The sequence below is a fragment of the Podarcis cretensis genome (assembly GCF_951804945.1).
Source record: "Podarcis cretensis genome assembly, chromosome: 10".
Lineage (NCBI taxonomy): Eukaryota > Metazoa > Chordata > Lepidosauria > Squamata > Lacertidae > Podarcis > Podarcis cretensis.
In genome coordinates this window covers 38,398,787-38,421,779 of record NC_137179.1, presented here as the reverse complement: position 1 = coordinate 38,421,779, position 22,993 = coordinate 38,398,787, and the positions used below count along the sequence as shown (strand labels likewise).

The 22,993-nt window shown below is 42.0% G+C and overlaps 1 protein-coding gene across 11 annotated transcripts in view; it reads right to left on the bottom strand.

Moving 5' to 3' along the window:
- The window catches only part of ATP2B1 (ATPase plasma membrane Ca2+ transporting 1), a 66,288-nt gene extending 43,569 nt beyond the window's left edge, over positions 1-22,719 (bottom strand). For 4 of the 11 annotated variants that reach the window (XM_079993441.1, XM_079993451.1, XM_079993443.1 and 1 more), the window contains exon 1: positions 22,546-22,692. The gene's annotated coding sequence lies outside the window, so the exon portion shown is untranslated. Of the gene's footprint in view, positions 1-20,659; positions 20,961-22,041; positions 22,202-22,545 lie in introns of those variants that run through there. The other 7 variants (XM_079993444.1, XM_079993449.1, XM_079993450.1 and 4 more) reach the window with 7 other exon arrangements.
- Positions 22,720-22,993: the final 274 nt, after the last annotated feature.

Here is a 22,993-nt window from a genome sequence, read left to right as displayed (position 1 = left end):
GAATTGAAATATTCTAATAGTTCATTTCATAACCCACAGTTTAATCTTTGGAGAATACTATGTAGGTTTGACCTTCAGCTACACATTATCAGCCTTCCTCCAGAGAAGGCTCCCAAAGTGATTATCTTAGGAAAGCCTTTGCTTAAATCTAATTAGCTCAAAAGTCCTTACAAATCTGTGAAGCGCCACATTGCAGCCGTCAGATAGTATCTTAGTTTTGCTTTCTTCTTAGTTTTCTAGCATTACTAAATGCAACTGCTTACTCAACAAGTGTTTAAACAATGTTTTATTAACATTTAAGACTGCCACAGTGCAGTCTCAACACAATTAGTGTTTTCAGCCAACTTCAACAAAAAAATAAAAATAAAAATGAGAGCCTATTCATTACTTCCAAACATGAATCAATTTCTATTGATGATTCCACTACTGAGCAGTATAGAAATTTAATAATAAATTTGGTAAACATTGGCCAATTTAATAGAATGAATTATATAACCTCTCCTTCGTTTGGTGCCACTTATATCATTCTTACTGAAGCATGGCAGTTTCATGGAACAAATCTATTTTGTGCAGACAGTAAGGTGACATGAGGTATGTGATATTATCAACACTACTAAAATTAATAAACTTGTGTACATCTTTCATTGTCCCGTAAGTATTTACAAAGGCAAAATGAACCTGAAGTGCTCGATAAAGAAATCATTATTCCACCAAGTAACGTTTAGACTCCTATAGTACTTCTGAAGGTTTTCAGATTGAAATCAATCTGCTTCCATTTCAGAAAGCAAACCAGGAAGGCCCAAGTAACCTTTTTTTTTTTTACTGGGCAAGGACAGTTACATTCTTGGTCACTACTGAAAATTGCTGAATCCTAGCCTAAAGGTAATTTAATTATGTGAAGGCAAAATTGAACTCTTAGACCCAAGCGTTCAATCCCATGACTATCTCCCAAAGATGCTGGTACTCAGATCAAGGCTCCTGGAAAATCTAAGGAGGCGCAAGATGTAAGCAGTACTTTCCGTGACAGTACTCACCAATACGGTGCACCAGCACTTCAGGTTTTTGCTGCCTTTTTAAGCACTACTTTTGGCTACTGCATTTGTCTCAATGGGCAATGCTTTAGAAGACTTAAGATTGTGATAAGCAAAAACAAAGAAGAAAAATGGTAGCATATAGTAATTCCGAAATCCATATTAGGCTACAAGAGTAGTTAGCTGGCTGCCTACATTCTGTATGTCTATATGGTACACTATACTGCCATTCTTTTAACTGCAAATATTGAGCTTTAATATTTTAACTTGTTTCTAGCCCTAAAAATCACAGACTAGAGCTTCAAAAAGTATAGTAAGCCTGAAGAATCCAAAATGAAGTATTTTTGTCACCCATAATCTTGTTCCCTGTTCATCTGTACATCTGTTACTATATCCCTCTACCAAGAGCAATCATTTCAATCCAACTAAGTGAATTTTATTCTATATATTTATGGTATATACCACTTCTATTATGGTGCTAAAATATTTTCCCACATTAGTCAGAATCAAGATTACCTGGAGGAAGAATACCAGTGTAGCGTCTGCTCAAAGCAGCAAGGTTAATAAAACAGAAGTACTTGGAAAATGTGCAGTAATCTCCTCTCAACTAGTCACATTACTGAAAGCTAAACTTAGTGATAACACTGTTGTCAATACCGCCTGAAAAACACTCAAATGCTAGGTAAGCAAGCTACAAAAATATTTCCATTTCTGCATCAAAAAAGATGGAAATTTATAAATACTGACGTATATAAGGGTCAAATAACCTTTCTCATCCAGCACCAGTTTTGTCATTGCCTCTCAGAACCTCTGCAACTCATTTACCCATGAACAACCCAAAAATGCCCCTGTCCTGGAACAATATAACTTAACTACTAGACTTTAAAATCCAACAAGGCATCACAATGTGGGTTTACCATTTTTTCTGAATTGATGCAGATATGATTTAGCATGTTTATCTGAATTACTATTCTACATAGATCTACAGTCACGGTTCCTTCAGCACAAGGATTTTCGTTTCGCAGTAGTTACCAAACACTCTAATATAGTTAACTCTTGCAGTAGGTAGACAGGAAAGCTTTAGTTAGAAAGGTATTCTCAGGCAATTGATGTATTACAATTTAGTACCAAACAGTATGCAGAGTATTTTCAATTTTTGTGAACTTATGCTGAGCAATAACATGCATGGTGGAGAAATCCGTTTAAATGCAAGTAGTTTCTACACACAGCTTTTTTGTTGCAACATATACAACTTTAATGTTGACTTATCCAATTATTCTCCATTAAGTTAATCATGCAAGTTCCCACTCATTCCAAACAAATGACTTGCCAGATTATCCATTTGGGCTGGTTCAACCAACTACAGTCAAACAATGTCCAATATTTCATGAAACAGAAAGCAATGGTTACCAGCTTTGGAACTAAAAATATTTTTGTTTAACTTCTTTATCTTCCAGTTTCTAAAACTACATATAACAAACAATTATATATCCCTTCCCACAAGAAACAGTCCATGCATATACAATGCAAATAATAGCTCCAATATTGAAAAACCAAAACCAGGGCACAGTGATTTAAGTCAAGATATATATGGTCATCTAAACACATCCAATTACTCTCAGGTACATTGACTGATTGCCTTGAAATCAGCAAAAACGCATTAAAGTGATCAAACATTTTACCATGGCTATTCAAGAACTGACAAAAATACAAAAGTTAATTTCTATACCATACCAAAGTGCAGGCATCTTTTCAAGTCATTCATCTGTAAATCAACTGAGTAATGCACGCTCCTTTACAGCTTAATGTAGTTAAAACAGGGAGCAGCTGCACAGGTATCACATAGTTGTAATTGTAGCTACCAAACAGCTTTTAGAGGATGTCAATGGCAACATGTTAAAATTCAAATAAAGCTAAGTGGTTCAGACAAACGCTTCAGACTATTTTAGAGAAAGAGACTCGACAGCAGGCTTCCTCAACCTCGGCCCTCCAGATGTTTTTGGCTTACAACTCCCATGATTCCTAGCTAGCAGGAGCAGTGGTCACGGATGATGGGAATTGTAGTCCCAAAACATCTGGAGGGCCAAGGTTGAGGAAGCCTGTTTTACAGCATCCAATAATCTTCTCACTACACTATGAGTAATACAAAAGTACAAGCCATAACATTCCCAAATAGTTCAACACACGTTCACTAGAGGTGTACAATTTAGCTCATACATACATCATATATTTATTTGCTGGATCTGTATTCTGCCTTTCCATCAAATGATGCTCAAGATAGCTGTGTTTGTAGACAGAGCTGGCAACAGCAAAATTCTGTGATGATAATATATAAGAATATTCAGCCATTGTGGGCGCCTGTATTTCAACTGGGGAGAAAGGAACACTGCCTTCCCAGAATTAAGTTTGCACAAGATGGGAAAATAGAACTTTTTCACATATGCTAAGCAAAATGAACAGCACCTGCCAATGGGACTTCATGTACTCCTAGAAACTAGAATCAAAGTCATCTGAGTGTTTTGAACATCCTCAGAAATAAAAAAGGTCCATCTGGGAGGGAGCAGATAGCAACTGTTTTAAGGGCACTGTGTTGCACAGTGAGCACACAGTCAGGTTTGAAGGATTAGATTTCTATTAGCAAGTGGATATAAATCTTAAAAGTACACAGCTTTCTAAAGAATTTTCATCCTTTAAAAATGTGGAAGCGAACAAGTGCTGGCACACAGCTTTAACTTCCCAAGCTCCATTGAAACCTAATACTACAATTGGCAAAACTGAACAACCTGACACTTCATCTTATTACTAACAAAACTTCTCTATTATGCTTTAGTTAGCATATATTATTAGCTGATATATATTTAGATATATTGTCTCCTAACTTCCAAAGCATAACCAAAATTGAAGCTCACTGATGTCACCTATTATGTATCATTGTAAATATATGCCACAGCATAAACTGAACATTTAGTTACCAACTTTTGAAAAGCCAGTAAGAGAGAGCACACACGTTCTATGGTATTTTTGTCCTACCAAGAGGTTCCCTTGAGGGTGGGTAGATTTCAGCAATATACAGGACATGCAAATACACACACACACAAAATTCTAAACTTATTGGTAAGAATGAAATGTCAAAATAAAGTGGGTTTGTGATCTAGTCAACAAAAAATGAAAAGAAGTTTCTTCATCATGTTTTATTTTCTAATAGTTATAAGTTAATAGTTTTACAAAAATCCCATCTGGCTATAAAGCTGAGGTTACAAGTTCCCCTTTGAATTAAACTCAAAACAATTGCAGAAGCCACTCACTACAGCTTTGACCCTGCTTTAAACCCAGTTACGTTACACAGCTTGCCAATTTAATTAAAGATACTAATTTCAAATTTGGTTTTAATTAGGCCAGACCACCTCCCCCAATACAGATCAAGTCAATCTTTAAGATTTTCAGAGACGTCTTTTCACTATTGGCAGACTGCCATATGAAGAAAAGTCAGAAGTAGGCCTTTGAAATACCCTCCGAAATGCCTTCCCTCAGGTAATTCATAGGGGGGAATCTTGACTCTTAATTTGTTATTTTTCTGTTCTGTGCATTGCTCTGTTTTATGATACATAGCTTTGCTTCATCTTGACTTTAGCTAGTCCATGAAATTTTATAGACTGTTATGGTTGCGCTTTTATGTAAACTGCATCTTAATTGCACCATGTCTGTTGCTATAGTAACCAAATGACTCAAAAGTTCTAAAAGGTGGTTGCCAAACTATAGTTCATGAGCTTCATGCTGTTGGTCCTCTTTGTGACTGAGAAGAACTGTGGGAGCAACAGCTCCTCAGTCATTCTAAGGCTTTGCACTGCATGCTGTTGGAGGCATAACCTGTTTTGCAACCCAACTCTTCTGTGGCTAGTGGAACAATTCACATTCCCCTTCTCTCACATTCACCCTTCCTTCTAAACTGATTTCATTTTCGAAGTGTGGAAGGTTACTGGATGAGAGCAGAGGAGAGGTAGCAACATATTTTACCCAGTCCTCCAACTCTAGTTGCAGTAGCAACTGACATCAGTTCCGGTAGCCCTTTCCACCCGCTCCCTCTTCTGGAGTATGTGCCTGTGCACCAAGGATGTGGCAGTCACAGAATATTAATCAGCCAAAGGCCTGGTTGAAGAGGAACGTTTTGTCTGGTGCCTAAAAATATATAATGATGGTGCCAGATGAACATCGGTGGGGAGAGCATTCCAGTGTGAGCAGAGCCAGTGTGGTGTAGTGGTTAAGAGCGGTAGTCTCGTAATCTGGGGAACCGGGTTCTCGTCTCCGCTCCTCCACATGCAGCTGCTGGGTGACCTTGGGCCAGTCACACTTCTTTGAAGTCTCTCAGCCCCACTCACCTCACAGAGTGTTTGTTGTGGGGGAGGAAGGGAAAGGAGATTGTTAGCCGCTTTGAGACTCCTTCGGGTAGTGATAAAGCGGGATATCAAATCCAAACTCTTCTTCTTCCACAAATTGGGAACCACTGAGGAAAAAAGCCCGTTTTCATGTTGCTTCCCTCCAGACCTCACATGGAAGCGGCACATGAAGAAAGGACTCAGATTATAATTGCCACAGAAGAGTAAGGCTTACTTTTGAATAAAAGTGCATGAGATCAAGCTTCTAAGGCTGTAACCCTATGCATATCTACCACTGACCTCAGTGGGGCATGGGAACTGCTACAGGATGATGTGTAGGGAGAAAGAGAGCCAAGTTCCAATTATGTTTAGAAGGGGAAAGTGGCAGGGGAAAATAATAACAAGTTTAAAGGGATTTTTGCAGATAACAGAGATTACATCTGGAGTGCTTTGAGTAGAAGTCTTTTCAGTCCTTTCCCACCCGCTTCACAGATGTCTTGCCTTTTGCAACCAATCCCATCTACAGACAAATTCTTCAATAAATTCCACCCATTTCTGTTCCATATGCATCCCTTGAATTAAATATTTGCATTGATTACAATTGTGTTCTATTGCTTCTTTCAATACTTGTATATTGTATAATTAAATTCCATGAAAACTGTATTACAACAAAATAAATAAATAAACAAACAAACAAACAAACAAACAAGCAAGCAAGCTATTAAAAGACAATTAAAAATCATACAGCATCTGACACAATGCATTACAACTGTTGCAGCTGGTAGAAAAACCCATTGTGGCCTGCCAAGACCCTCAGCAAGTTTCCAAGTGGTTCACAGAAAAAAATGTTGGGAACCACTGTTCTAAACTCACAAAAGAGTCAGAGACAGAAAGGCAACATCTGTAAACCGATGAAGCATGAAAGAATAATAGCATCTAAGCATCTAGTAATTAATTTCCAAGAAATATTTTAAGTGATCACTATGAACAGGTGACCTCTGAACTAGAGCTGAAGGTTGGCCTTGTTTTACCCTTCACAGTGATACACAGCTACTGATGTAATCAGGATCCACCTATGGATGTGTGTCCAATGTGACACCAACAGGTTGATAAGTAAAATTCTGACCATGGAAAACGTAAAGAGCTCAGATAAGTGTCTTATTTCTATCAATGAAATTTTACACTACAGTACAGCTTAAAACTTCTGTGTTGGGGACTTCCTATTTTTTTCCTACCAAGCTAAACAATATTTTCAAGTGGTAACAGCAGCCAGTAAATTCATGTATACAAGTGTGTTGTTTGTACCAGATTTAAACATAACCTCAAGAGTGATAACATTATATTTTATCACAGCAAGAGACTTTTTCTATAGGCAACTAATGGTAGGATTAGAGTGAGATGTTGCATGTTGTTCTATGTAGATTTCCTCTACAATGTTCCACTTTTTTTAAAAAAAAAAAGCCCCCCCCCCCCGCCCCAACACCCCATCCTCTTGCCTTTCTCTGCTCAGACTGCCAAGGCTAGAGAGACTATTTAACTCTTTCCCCTCTCTTCATCCACCTTTCCCACACTCAAGTGGCAGTCTGCAGAGGCTAATTTTGATTAAGTGATAACAGAAGACAGCAACATGGAATTCTGTATAGTAACTAGTCTGGCTTTTAAGGAGCTTAAAAACAGGATGAGCTGTAGTGTCGTATTTGCAACTAGGACAAAGAAGGAAACCAAGCATTGAACAGGTGTCCTAGCAAGTTCTAACTGTAAACACAGCCATTTTGTATCACCCTTTTAAATACCACCCCAAAACAAGTATTACAGAGGGTCTAATTTTAAGACACAGTAAACAGTGCTGAACACACTGGAGGCAAGAAAATTCAAGTTCAGCTTTGTTTCCACTTTGTTGGAGGACACATGATTTTCATGTACCCTGACCATACTGGAAGAGCTACAAAAACATGGTGTCAATAGATCCAAACAATGTTAATTGGATATAATGTAGGATGGAACTTTTTAACCCAGAGAACAGCGGAATAAAGTTGCATACCTGTAAGGCTAACATTTATACTGTGCACAGGTTGTACAGATTTAGGGCTGCATCCAACGACAGTTCTCCTCAGTGTAGGCTCAATGAAATTAAAAAAAGTAAGTAACTTAGGGTTGTCAAATTCAATGGGTCTATTCTGCGTAGAACCTAGTTAGACTGTGCAATATGTAGCACATTATTGATATGGAATTTGCCACAATAATATAGAGTGGCAGCCGCTGGCTTGGTTGGCTTTAAAAAGCAGATTAAATAAATTCTTGGATCATAAGGCTATCAAGAGCTACTATCCATGATAGCTGTGTATCAAGTATCTCCAGTATCAAGAGGTGGCAATTCTCTAACTAACAGCTGCTGTGAGAATGTTGTGATGCTCATGTCCTGCTTATGGACTTGCCATAGGCATCTAGCTGACCACTGTGAGAACAAGATGTTGAACCAGATGAGGTTTTGGTTTGGGTTCTTATGTCTTTAATGGTAGGCATTTTGGTAAAGGTCTGAGAAACAGCCTATAGGAATAGGATTGCATGGTCCTTCCCAACAACACCTCTTCAAAACAATCTCCCACACACCTTGATCATGGGTTAAATGTTCACCACCAGGTGAACACCTGCATTTTCCTGGATTGCCTTGTTCTGTTTTGTTATTGGTGTTTTTCTTCTCCACTTTCTGAGATTGCATCAATGCAAGATTTAATTGGGATACATTGGTTTCTGAGAAATGGTGGATAATAGGAAGTACTCTCCCCACAACCCTGAAGAGTGTTACTTGCTCTCAAGTAAAATCAGGGTATTGAAAGAGATTACATAAGGCTTTTCTCTTTTTAGAAACGGATCTAGAGATATCTCTTATTACTTCTGTGGGAAGTTAATATAACTAATAACATAAGTAGATTTTATAATAGATGATTCTATGATGTACCACCTTAGATTAATTTATCATTATTAATTATTTTTAAATCAAGACATTGGTAACAATTTTCATTAACTCTTCTTGTGAGCACCTTATATCCTGTTAACCTCTTATATTTCAATAAAATAGTTGATAGAACTTTTTTATTTACTTGGGAACTATAAGTAATTAATTACATTTGCTATACCAAAGAAAGCAAACAGAAGGTTAACAACAACTAATGCAGCAGTGGAGAATTTCCAGGCTGCAGGCCTCAGGTCTTGCAGCCCCTACAGGCTATTCCACCCCCTCAAAAAAAACCCCACCCATCTGTCAATCCACTGACATAAATTGCATGGGCTGAAATGTGGGAAGGAAGTTCATTTCTGTGCTTGTTGCACATGTTCCCTACAGAGAACTGGCAAACACACATGATTTAACATGATCAGAGTCAGTATAGTATATTTTTGAAAATAAAGGTTGGGGTAACGAAATGACTTTTATAATACACACACACACTGTTTACTTGACAGAAAGCTTTTAAGAAGATTTCTTATAACGGATGACATGTGTAGAAAATGGAATGTTTAACACTATGTTTGTTTGTTTTAATTTGTATGGGAAATGTTGTTACTTGTTGTACAATATATTTCAACTCATAATAAAACTGAAGGACACCAACGTATCTGTCATGTGAAATGAGCACATGCCATGAATTCGAAACCTTAACGTTTCACAAGTTCCACTGATGTTTTTGAAAGCTTTCAAAATATGAATCCTTAAGAAAGGCATCAACAAAACTGCTGGCCACATTCAGCAAGGCGAGTGTGACTCTGCTGACTGGTGAGCACAATGAGAGAAGAAAGCCTCAGTCTCAGCACCAAAGTCGCAGAACTGAATAAAAACTAAACAACCACCACCTATTAATTACAAAGCATGAAATGCTGGAGTTAGTTTGGCAGGTACCCCAACAGCCTTGGCGATACAGGTCCAAACCACAAAGTCAGTCCCTTATGATCAATGCCCAGCAATGCATTCTCCCCACTTCATCTTTCCTTCAGGAAAGGCAGGTGTGCTTGGGACTGGACCCCTGTGCTTAATTTACAGACATAACCCCCCCAAAAAACCCTCATAGATAAATATTGCTAGGGCTTATTTCCCAGCTAGATACTTAGGATGTGTGGTATCAGAAGTATTCTACTTCTTTACGTGTGGATCAGTAACCACCACCAGAGAGTACTAATCCATTTCTCATTTCTTTGCTTATTTTCTATCCCTTCAAACTACAGTGGTACCTCAGGATAAGTACTTAATTCATTCCGGAGGTCTGTACTTAACCTGAAACTGTTCTTAACCTGAAGCACCACTTTAGCTAATGGGGCCTCCTGGTGCTGCCGCACCGCCGGAGCCCAATTTCTGTTCTCATCCTGAAGCAAAGTGCTTAACCTGAAGCACTATTTCTGAGTCAGCAGAGTCTGTAACCTGAAGCGTATGTAACCCGAGGTACCACTGTACTATGAAACTTCAGCAATGTAGAGGCAGTGATCCTCAAAGGCTGCATTTTAAAATGTTTCACTAACTTTAAGCAAAAAGTCACAGTTTGGGAACTCCAAGTCAACACAATTATGTGCAATTCAGGGTTTTTCCTCTGGGACTAATGGGGGCTATAATCCAAAACATCTGAAGGTCACCAGTTTGGGGAAGGCTGCCCTACATTCCCTTCAAAGCCACACACAAGACCAGGAAAATCTTCACAGTAGTATTCAAGGGGGTGTGAAGAACTGCAGCCAGCTACCAACTTCTGTGCAAGTATTTTGACTACACGGGTTCCTGTGATTCCAATTATACCTGTATACAGAACTAGAAAAAAACCAACCAAAATATTTCAGTTTCTGAGTGAAAAAAATGTCAAGACTGAAATAAAGCTAAAGACTCCTGTGCAAATATCCTATTATAAGGTATAATAAGGTAAATGACCCCTGGACGGTTAAGTTCAGTCAAAGGCAACCATGGGGTACAGTGCTCATCTCGCTTCAGGCCGAGAGAACTGGTGTTTGTCTGCAGACAGCTTTTCAGGTCATGTGGCTAGCACGACTAAACCGCTTCTGGTGCAACGGGACATCGTGACGAGTGCCAGAGCGCATGGAAAACCATTTACCTTTCCGCCATAGCTGTACTTATTTATCTACTTGCACTGGTAGACTTTCAAACAGCTAGGTTCACAGAAGCTGGAACAGAGCAACAGGAGCTCACCCTGTTGTGAAAATTCGAACTGCCAACCTTCGGATCAGCAAGGCCAAGAGGCTCAGTTGTTTAGACCACAGCGTCACCCGCACAGCGCTGTATAAATCAGTTTCCCCACCTACTTAAGTATCAGAAGAAAAAATTATTGCATTAACTTAGCAACATCATTGGTGCATGTACAAATGTTTAAAAAGTTCCACTGTTTAATAATCTGAAGATTACATTCAAAAGTGCTTCTACATTTGAGATGTCACACACACACACACACACATACATACACAACCTAAATATTAAAGTTACTAAAAGCAGATTTGCCTGCAACAAGCAAGTTTGTAGGAATGAATGTTGTTTCATGCCAGAATACCAGTATTAAACAGTCTAGTTACTGACTTCAGCTGAAAACATGAGGTCTCACTAGATGGCATCATTTGTCTCCATTTCCTAAGATTGCAATTACTATATTGATTTAAGCACCATTTGTACTACTGAAGCAGGTTCTAAAACACAGCCATAATATACTAAAAGCAGTTGCTGTCCATTACCCCTTCCCGACTATTAAAGGAGTACTGTGATGACCTGGAATGTTTGCAAACATCCGGAAGCTTAGGAAAAACTTGCCAGGAGAAAAGTGTTCATGAACAGTGCAGTTTCCATATGGAAAGATATAGCTACACTTGAGAGAAAGATTTCACACTAGGCCTACAGACCAGAGACATGCATGCTGTTGGCAGTAGAAGCAGAGACAGTTGTGCAGAGCAGGTAGTTTTAAGGCTGGAAACCAGTGTGACGAACACTGGAACTACAGCAAGGAGGTTCAGTGGGCAGTGAGCTTCAAGACAGAAGGCCTGAAGTTCAGGTTAGTCATTTGACTATTACATAACTATCCAATAATGGTCAAGAATTTAAAGCACCACTTTAGAACCACAAGACACGCTATGAGCCCAGGTTAGCTGTGATATTAACTATTTGCAGCTATCAGTGATACACAGACAAGGAGTTTTGTTTAAAATGAAATAAACACATCACATTTCTTATCCTAAGGGCCTCAGAGCAAACTTAAAGGTAAAGGGACCCCTGACCATTATAGGTCCAGCTGTGGCCAACTCTGGGGTTGCGGCGCTCATCTCGCTTTATTGGCCAAGGGAGCCGGCGTACAGTTTCCAGGTCATGTGGCCAGCATGACTAAGCCACTTCTGGCAAATCAGAACAGTGCACGGAAACGCCATTTACCTTCCCGCTGGAGCGGTACCTATTTAACTACTTGCACTTTGATGTGCTTTCAAACTGCTAGGTTGGCAGGAGCTGGGTCCGAGCAACGGGAGCTCACCCCGTCACGGGGATTTGAACCGCCGACCTTCTGATCGGCAAGTCCTAGGCTCTGTGGTTTAACCCACAGCGCCACCCGCAAACTTAACAGCCCTTAAAAAAATATGTTGGCTTTTAAACATGTTTATCGACCTAGTACAGTGGTACCTCCGGTTGCGGACGGGATTCGTTCCAGAGTTCCAGTTGGATCCCGAGGTTTCCGCAACTGGAGGGACCGCTTCTGTGCATGCACGCACGGCGAAACATTTCCGGGTTTGCCGCTTTCGCAACCCAAATTTTACGTTACCATGGGTAATGTAAGCCAAGGTGCTACTGTACAGGGAAAGGATCACCTACACCTAAATAATGCATGTAACACAAGACTCTTCTTGAATTGGTGAGCAGGCAGGTTTTACACCTATCTTTTCCATCACATTATGCCACTACAAGGTGCAGATCTCCAGGTAGAAAAATCATTTTGCTTTATGACATAACTTATTAAAAACACTCTAACACAATAGGCAATATTTGACCAATTTACAAGGCTACCCATCTATTGTAGCATTGAGGAAAGTAGGAATGAAAGGGGCAGAGGGAACTAGTGATACACTGGGCATAGCAATGGGGGGTGGGAGTGCTTTGTGCTACAAAGAGGAAGGGGATTGCTTGCTTTTAAAAGGGAAGCAGCCTTCAATTAAAATACTTGTATCCTACCCAAAGTTTATAAAGTTAACCAGCCTCTCAAACACAGAAACTTTCCATAATGCTTTAATTTATCCATTCAACATGAAAGGTAGTTTTCCTTTCTCCAAACCACTTCTAAACTACAGCTTTTTGAGTCAAAAAGAGCCCAAATTATTTAAATGTTTGTACTGACAAGAGGAAAACTTCTACCCCTAAGGTACAGCCATCCAGTTTAAATCAAAATTAAATTTCACTTCTGCTTCAACAGGGTGTATAGTCAAAGAAACCCTTTTCAAGTACCTACTACTACTGATGAGCTTTGAGCTATGGCTGCAAATACACACACTTTTCTAGTTCCCTTTCTTACAGAAGCCACATCCTGTACTCCAAAAAGTTGCTATTCAACCAAGATTCAAACAAAGTGCATAAGGATTCGAGCAGAAGTTTTAAATCACTCACAGGTGTGCTATGATAATACAGTGGAGCAGGATTTGATACCTACCCAGGTATTCTACGCTCTTTCCTCAGACTACACTAGTCTGATTTTAGAAAAGCCATTTTAAAGACTGAAAGAGATTAAGGGCAAGCAACACATGCATGTACATTACTATTACTGCAACATCAAGCAATGCATGCTGAAGTGTTCCCTTATCACCTCAAACACTATTTTTCAATAAAAGTAATTCAACAGAAGTAATTCACACACTAAGCTGCAAGTCAGAGACAAAAGAGTTATGAAAGGATTCGCAGGTGTTAAGTGGCCCTGATGTCAGAGACAAACATCACCTCAAATCAGTATAAATTGTACTACAACCTTAAATAGTTGTTCAATTAAATTTAAAAGGTACCTCCAATTAATCTGCAGATTTTAAAGAACGAATGCGTAACATAAACAGCATTCTTAAACAAAAATTACGATTGCAAGGAAAGTAACAGCGCCATCTTTATTCTATTTAAACATGTTGTATACAACTTAACTACAATCATCTATAAATACTGTACAAGAAATACAATACAGAGGCATTCCTTTCTATACATGAGAACATTGAGATAGAAATGATAACTGATACATGTACGTTTGTAGAAATTCTGACTATTAAGTGGACTAAGCCAAAGGCCCATCTGGTCCAGCAACCTGTTCTCACAGTGGCCAACCAGATGCCTATGTGAAATCCACAAGCAGAACCCAAGTGCAATAGTACCCCCCCCCCCCGCTGTGTTCTCAGCAACTGGTATGCAGAGGTATATTGTCTCTAACCCTGGAGTGGTAAGCTTTAAACTGGCATGTGGAAACCTGAGTATTTTAAATGTACATATGGCCAAATGTCTGACTCGGCTTTCTCAAATGTATAGTATACGGCAGGTAACCCAATTAAAGCAATCATAGTTGGTCATGAACTTGTCAATAGATGAAGTATGAATAAATTTGCTAACAAGGAAAAACCCATTGTTTTTAATGATGTATTTCTGGTACCACTTAATAGTCTCTCAGTAGTCAGAATGCCCTTAGCAGGTGTGTGTACTATTGACCAAACTGCCAATTTAGATTTTATGGTCATTGAAGCACCTTTCAGGTAGCAGTCAACACAAAACCAACCTTAGTACCAAGCCTGATTACAAAATCCAGCACAAAAAACTTTAACCATCTACAATTTAAGATGTGCAAGCGTATATAGCCAACAGAATTCATCTGTCTTCAAAATACTTAGAATAAAATAGCATTTTCCTTAGGGAAAGCATCCAACCATGATTTAATGGAGTGTTTCCCAAACTTGGGTCTTCAGCTGTTTTTGGACTACAACTCCCATCATCCCTACATAGCAAGACCAGTGGTCAAGAATGATGGGAATTGTAGTCCAATTGGGAAACACTGGTTTAATGTGATATGCTAACCAAGCCACTGACAAGTATTCTAACATGGAGGTGCTAAAGCTGAAAAGTTGCTTATTGTAACCTTATTAAAGAAAAATACAAAATGTAAGGGATTAGGTGGCAAGATGAAAGGTTCAACTCACTCCTTTAATAAAGATCACCTCTGCCTTCACCACCCATGAACTGCAGAAACATAGTGGAAAGCAGGACTGTTTGTGGTGAGCTTTTGCAAAAAGCAGTAAAAAGCTGCATATGCCTTCTGTAGGAGTTTAGCATGACGGCCACATAAAATGCCTCTCCCTTTCCACAAGCCTCTGCTGATGTTTGACAGGCACCAGGACAACCACATATAGTGGCTGGCTATCATGCAAAATAAAAGTTCTGTGAATGTCTGCAGAAAGATACAGCGGTACCTCAGCTAGCGTCTGCCTCGTCGAGCACCTGTTCCGTTGAACGTCCGTGGCATACCCAGAAGTACCGGAACGGGTTACTTCCGGGTTCACCACTTGCGCATGTGCAGAAGTGCTAAATCGCGCTTCGCGCATGGCAGAAGCGCAATTCACTCCGCGTGTGTGCGCTTTGTCCTGCGTCCTTTTCGGCCAGCGACCGGGGCTCCCGAATGGATCCCGGTCACAAAATGAGGTACTACTGTACTTTCTTCAGATTGAAGGGATCTGTCATCAGTCTCTGGATCTTTGGAATCTTTTGAAAGGAAAATGCAACATACTGACAAAATATGCTTTGTTCCATGATGCCTTCCAGTAGAAAAAGAGCATTAGACAGCAACTCGCCAAAGGCTACCTGGAAATCATGGTTGAACAGTCACTTGACACACTGAAGCAGGAAATAACTCGGTATGACTTAGGAGGGCCTCAAAGACTAGAGAAAATGAAAAGGGGCAGGCACAATAGTTTTTAACTGGACACAAATGGATAGTTGGGTTATCAGAGAAGACTTTAAGTATAACATTTTTGTGATGTCTCAAAACAACTACACGTCAAGATTGTCAGATCTGAGAAAAAAGGTTCTAATATTCTTATCTGATACATTAATTAAAACCCACAGGTCCCAAGCAAGATCTACTCTCCAAGCCTTCTCTCTTTCTTAGGAAGGGTGTAGTGACACGTTTCAGTGGCAAAACCTGCCTAATGTACATCATGCAAACCAACTACATCCCACTCCTTGGATATGTACAGCCCTGGACTGCCAGGGAGATTCTAAAACTCATTGTTTGCAGTCTTATTTGTGAGCCAGGCTTCAGTGTCATATCAACACACTTCAGTTATGTTTTGTGTTTCTCCAAGCTCAGAGTTTTCAGTAGAGTTGGCATCAGTTTTTCCATTGTGTTTCAACCAATCAATTTAACTATGTGCTCTACCTGTTATATGAAGATCTCACCATGTGAACTGCTGGAAGTCTAATCTGCCATTCTGGGAAAGTAGGGTTTCTAGCTCTTCAACTGCTCAGGCTAGCTGTGCCTTTAAAGGCAGATATTATTAGGTGCCATTGTTTATTTGCATGCTGTAAAGATATTCAGCCTAGTTCACTAGATTCTGCAGAAGCTGCTGTTCAAGGCTGAAAACAGGCCAGCATGGGTTGTCTGGTCAGTTGGCAACCCTAGAAAAGATAGATTTAAATATGTGAGTGAAGAAACCAATGGAACCACAGAGATATAAACAACGATGTAGATGTACAAGAAAGAAAAATGGGTAGCAAGCTCTCAGAGTAGCACATTAAAGAGTGAACAAAAAAAAGAGTAAATGTTAAAAGATGCAGGTGCAGATAGACTTTGCGGTAGAAAAAAAGGAAAACAGAAAGGGTGTGCAGAAAAACCTGCTGGTATGGAAACATGAGAGTGCCACAGAGTGCAAAGAAAAAAGAAGGATTAGAGGTAGAGGCACAGAGACCCCAGGTAGAAAGGAGATGGCAACAGACTGTTGAGAAAAGTGTGCATGCTCCAATGTGTGGAGAGAGAAATATAGGGAGAGAATGTTTTAATAGGTAAGAGTACAGATAGAATCTGTTATGTGCAAAAGATTGGCAGACTGAATTGTATTCAGACACAGACTGTTCTGAAATTAAAATAGCTGTGCAGCCCTCTTTTAACAAAAATGAAAATAGCCCTCAGTGCTCTGGGTTGTCTCTTCCTATTCCAAAGCATCAGGTGCATCACAACTGGAGATGGCGGTCTGATCTATGACTCAAAAGGTTTCCTGGGGACAAGTGTATGACATGAGTTTTCCTGGACAGTTGATATATTATGCCACATGGACATGGTAACGTATATGAACATCTACTTGCTTGAACATCTTGACCACAAGTTTGGAGACAGGAATTGATGTCCAGGATGAAAGCACCTAGCACAGCCATGCAATTTCCCACTCACCTGCTTGCTGAAAACTGCACACTGCTCCATCACTGTGAAGAACTACTCCTGGCACTTTAAATCCCGGAGTACAAGAGAGTATATGTGCAGCCAGCAACAGAATATGTTTTCTATACTTAGAAATGAAGCAAAGGTATGGGCAGCAGCTCTACAGAAGAAGTGGGGCAACATGAGGTACAAGTAAAAAGAAAAGAGAAAGGCAGCTGGGAGAAAGAGAAAGAATCCTGTTAAGTGAAGGAGGGAGTTGGTAAGTGTTGCTTCAAAACTTAAAAGGCAGAGTTAGGAACTCCGAAGGTATTTGCATTTCTATTGCAAGGCCTGTCAACTTCTGCTTTTCAATTTTATGGTATATTTGAGATTATATTTTACAACATCAGGAATGAACAGGCAAGACATTAGCATAACTAGGTACCAAATGAATGAGATCCACAAATGTGTGTCTGTATACCCATTTAAATTTAGTTCAGAAAGGCTTCCATAAGAGTGCAGAGCACATAACATAAGAGGTTATTATGTACATGGGGGGAAACTATCTAGGTCCCAACCATGTTTAAAGCGTTATAGGCCCATGACCGGTACCGTAAGTTGTCTTATACTCTAAAAGTACCCCAAACCTATGCTCCTACTTGATTAAACATTGGATCCATTCTTTTGGACTACAAGATCTGCCAGCTATTATTACTATGATCCAGCATCCAGTACCTTGCCAGCATCCAAAATGGCTGACTGAGACAGACAGACAGACAGATACACACACACCATTTTAATATGCAGTTCAGATTAGATATAAGGTATTCATTAGCTCTGATAAATGGAAGTTACATGAAATATAAGAGCTACAGCTTTTATACTTATAATATGTAGCATGATGGTGATCTTTGGTGCTAGATAAGCTGCCTCCTCCCTAGATAGAAACTACACAACAGTGCAACCCTATGTATGCTCACTCAGAAGTACCGTACAGTGGTGCCTCGCAAGACGAAAAGAATCCATTCCGCGAGTCTCTTCGTCTAGCGGTTTTTGCAAAGCAAGCCCATTAACGGTTTAGCGGATTAGTGCTATTAGCGGCTTAGAAAAAGGGGGGGAAAGGGGGAAAAAGTCGGAAAAACTCGCAAGACATTTTCGTCTTTCAAAGCAAGCCCATAGGGAAATTCGTCTTGCAAAGCACCTCCAAAACGGAAAACCCTTTCGTCTAGCGGGTTTTTCGTCTTGCGAGGCACCACTGTAATTCCTAATGTAATTCAATAGCACTTACTGCAAGGTAACCATACATAGAATTACGACACAATTTGCAAGATCCAAACACACATGGATAGCAAGTACTTTCTACTACTATCACCAGTTGTATAAGGTGTGTATGCCCATAAACTCCAGTGTTCAAGGTAAAATGAAACCATTATTAGCATACAAAATATTTATATTTTAACGAAAAGTCTCCATTACAACCTGCAACACACACATACCCATGTGTGTGTGTGTTTATATATATAGGTTTATTATGCAAAGGATAAGGGACAGCATGCCTTATCAGCAGGCAAACTAAACCATTAAACAAGTATTTTCACATGTACAGGGTTAATCTTTTGCACCACGCACCTAAAATATATAGTCCAATCACTACCAACTATCCAAGAAGAAACACTGTCTCTTGCCTTTATTAGAAACTGGATCCTGAGGCAGTTGGACAATAACCTACCAACATGTGTGCCCAATAATAAAGTGTTTAAATCTTCATGAGAGTCACTTTTGCTGGTTTTTAGAATCTTACAAGATTTACCACCTGCTATCTTCACACCAAGACTAACTGTAGCATGAGTAAAGTATTTCAAAAGAAATATTGCTGAACACAACAGATAAATCTAGAAGTTTTTTCCTTCAAAAAACAGAATTTCAATTCATTGTGAACAGATCTGTTTTTAATCTCATGTCAAAAACCATTCGGAATGAGCCACTGTACTCAAGTTGTCACCTGTGAAGCATTTATAAATGAGGTTGCTACAACCATTTCAGAACAGATCACCTAAAATAATCTATATTTACAAACCCAACAACCAATGACTGCTTGCTATTACTTAATTTCGCAATACACAAGGATGGGATTTCAGCGTATTCAGTTGCAGTTATAGTCTGTGGAACACAGCCATTAAATAGAAGCAAAATGCAAAGGCATCTGCTTCCCTCTGGCTTGATTTTAATAGAAATACAACTTGCAAGGTAACATACATTTTAGTACAAAGTATTTGCAACACCAGTGGTACTGCCCAGAAATAACTATAGAGATGATAAGTATAGATCTCATGTAGCTTATGTGTCATTTTTGAAACACACCATGCACCTTGCTAATTCTGAGTTTTAAACTTTGACAGATGAAAGATAGTGAGTTCATGCTAACCAGAAACAGTCATGGGGTTTCATATTGGAAATATGTTGTAGAAACTTAGGAAGCTGCATTATGCCAAGTTAGATTACTGGTTCATCAAGCCCAGTCTCCTTTAGACAACTGAGGGACCCCAATACGCAATGTTATAAACTCAATAAGCTTATTAAGAAAAAGTAGTACTATAATATTAGAAGGGGCACTGCTAATTAATAATATGAAATGCTCCCCTTGTCATAATCAGAGCATCAACACACATAGCTATGCTCCTCTTTCTCCATAAAGACAGCCATCTAGGTTTTTGCTAACACTGCATCAATCCACACAAGAAACTGTTTTACAAATAGATCAGCACCTAATTCAGAAGCAGTTTGATCCATCTTTTATTTCAACGCATTTTTCTATTTGCATCCACTATGCCATAAATACTGTCAATTCTGATCTGATGATCATGTAGACTTCTACAATTGGAACTGAAGTTCTAAAATGTTAAGGACCATAAGGTACTGAAAGGTACTTATTCCATGTGTGATTATTTTTTCATACTTAGCCTGCATTACTATAAGAAAAATACTAAATATTAGTATTTAAGATCAACTGCGAATGGGTGGGTGGGTGGGTGGGTGTTGACCAAGACCAAGAGACTACATAGGGTATGGATGTAGTGTGTATTTCTAGTATTCCTATGGTATCTCTTGTATGAATATAAATTCTACATAGTGATGCTAAACCCTTACACTGTGCCTTTTGACACCCTTGGCTTTGTTCTCATTGCCACAGGATCTGCATTTGGTTGTATACACATACTATGTGAGCGTCATATCTATCCCCAGTTTCTATGGCTGCCTTCCGCAATGTGTTGGCCTATGAATTTCATCCAACATTAACTCCCATCAGCCTCAGTCAGCATAGCCAATGGTCAGAGATGATGGGGATTGTAGTCCAGCAGTATCTGTAGGGAACCACACTGAGGAAGATTGCTTTATGGCATAGTAATATTTTACATTTCTGTTTCTTTTGGAAATTGCTAAAGAATTATTAACCTCACATACTTCATATATCTTTGGCAGGGGGTAGGCTGAGACTACAATAATAGAGGCATGTTTTAAGGGCAACAAGTGAATTAATGGCAGAGATAAATTTTCAACCAGGGACTTGCAGGCTCCCAGTCTCAGCCACCAACTCTTAAATGGATGAGCAACCTAAGCTTGATTTACAATGATAAAAGGCAAGGCATACTACTCTGTGAATCAGCAAATACCTTGAGTTCCTATACTTGCATTCGTAGAATGCGAGCAAAGCAGTTCAGTTATCTTAAAGATCTCAAAGGGGTGGGGGTGGGGGTGGGGGGATAAGTATAGCACAAGGGAAAATGGCATTATTCAAGACTCTTACAACAGAATTTAATCAAATCCGCAGACCAAGAAGAGATAGGTACTTCAACCAGGAACCTCCTACCTTGTTTTAATGAAACTGGATCTTTGCCAGCATAGTCTTCTACATTAGGAGTGGTTACAGTAGGTACAAATTGGCAACAACAAGGTCAGATACTCCAAACGTTTATCAGTTAGTTTCCAGGTAAGTTGCTCATGCTCACAAAAGTTTTTCCTCCAACTATATCCAACTTTTTACATCCAGGAAGTATACGTGCCAGCTGTCTGGAAGATGAATGTGAAGATATTCCTGGTCACCCATCTAAGTTCCCTTTGGGCAGGTAGTAGAGTGGCAAACAGGCAGCGCTTTCTTCCTATGAAGTACATGCAGCATTCTTCCCCCTCAATCCCACACCTCATCCCACTACTGGCACCGTGAAGGCATCTTCATGAACTCACGTGGTGGTCACATCCAAAGCTTAGAAATACCACTTGGCGGAGAAGACAGGGTCACGAAAACTTTCGATGAAATGGGATAAATCCTAACGCCACCTTCCTCACATACAGACGCTTGCCCCGGGGAGGCTGCTTTGGTCAGCCTCGCCGGCCCACGCGGCGTTCGAGGGCGCTTCCAAAATGTTCATAAGCGACACATGCAACTAAGCCATTAGTAAATCACTTTAACGTCGTGATAAACCACACAGAGGGGCTCGTGCAGGGAGAGAGAGAAACCTGACATTCTGCTCTATTCCCAACCACAACCCCCGACTTGAAAGGAAGAAGTCAGGCTTAGCAGGTAGGAGCAGGAGGACCTTCGGCCGCCAGCCTCCGGCTCCCGACTCCCTTCCCCAAGAGGAGAGAGGCTGGCTGGGCGGCTGGGCGCCCCGCAGGGCGGGTAAATAGAAGCTCAAGACTGGCGAGGATGATAATGCCGTGCATTGGCGGCGGCGTAATCCCGGCTACTTAGCCCGGCAGAGCAAACCGGGGACCAAGAAGCACCTTCACCTAACGGGCGCCCGGCGGCCCATTCTAAAGAGCAGCCGCCGCCGCCGCCGCGCGTCGGCGGACGGGGAGATGAACGCTGACCAAGCGGAGGGGCATGAGGGGAGAGCTCTCTCCCCTTCCCTCGCCCAGCTGCCGGCCCGGCGAGAAGGCGGCGGGCGGGCGGGCGGGCGGCCGGAGGCGCTGCTCCCGGGCTGCCCTCAAGGTCACGCCGCGCCTGGCTTCGAGGCGGCCGGCGTGAGCTCCCCGTGGGAAGGAGGGGCGCGGGCAGGGCCCAGGTCTCCTGCCCCTCACCCCTACCCCGCGGCCGCCTCCTTCCGGCAGGCTAATCCCCCAGCCCGCCTGACCTGCGCTGCTCCGCGGCGCCTCGCCACCTGCGCCTCCGGAGGTGCCCCGTCCGACGCCCTCGCCGCGTCCTCTCTTCGGGCTGCCCGGCCGCACGCTGCCCACCCTTCCGCCTCTTACCTCAGGGTCCGCCGCCGCCGCCGCCGCCAAGCCCCACACGCGGCCAGCGCCGCCGCCGCCGCCGCCTCCACCTCCAGTGCCTGCCTGCTGCACAGGGTCCCCCCACCCCGCCCCAGAGCGCGCGAGCCCCAGCCAAGCCCGCCTGAGACCGGGAGGGGACGGAGGGAGAGAGGGAGGGAGGGAGGGAGAGAGGAGGAGGTGGCGGCAGCAGCAGCAGCAGCAGCCGGAGCGAGGGAGGGAAGGAAGGAGGGAGGGGGAGGAGGAGGAGGGAGCCGGGCGCCCTGCCCCGCCCTCCGCGGTAGCTCCCCAGCAGCAGCGCCTCGCCCTCGCTAGTCAGCGGCAGGCAGGCGTGCGGGCAGCGCTCGGCTCCCTTCGCCGAGCCATATGCCGCGCGGGAGGGAGTCGCTGCCTTCGCCGCCTCCCAGCCACAGGCGGCCCGGCTCGCTCTCCCTCTCCGCTGCTCGCTCGCTAGCTCGCTCTCCACCGCGAGGGTCGGCCACTTACTAGTCCCTTCGCCCGCTTCTCCTCAGGCGAGCCCTCCTCCCCAAAGCGACGGTAGCCACCAGGTTCCGAACCGGCCCGACCCCCCCCTCACACACTCACTCACACGCTCTCCCCGGTCCCCGTCACGTGACAGGGTCTCGCTTGGGTTGGAGGAAGAGGCGGGGGTCTGAAGGCGCGGCGCCTTCACGGGTGAGGGGGGGCAGGCGGGGGAGAGAAAGGGCGGAGCCTCCTATTGGCACTGGCGCCCGAAGGGGCGGTGCGTGCCGCTTTCTCCGCCTCCCCGACCTCCCGCTATTGGTCGGAGTTGCCTGACGTGCTTGTTTCCATGACGTATGTGGGTCGGGCTGAGGCGTTTGATGAGGCCCGGCGGGCTCCGGGTCGTTGACTTTGCCACGAGCGTCTCCCTGGGGAGGGGTGGGGGGGAGGCTAAGGCGCCTTTGCCCCTCCT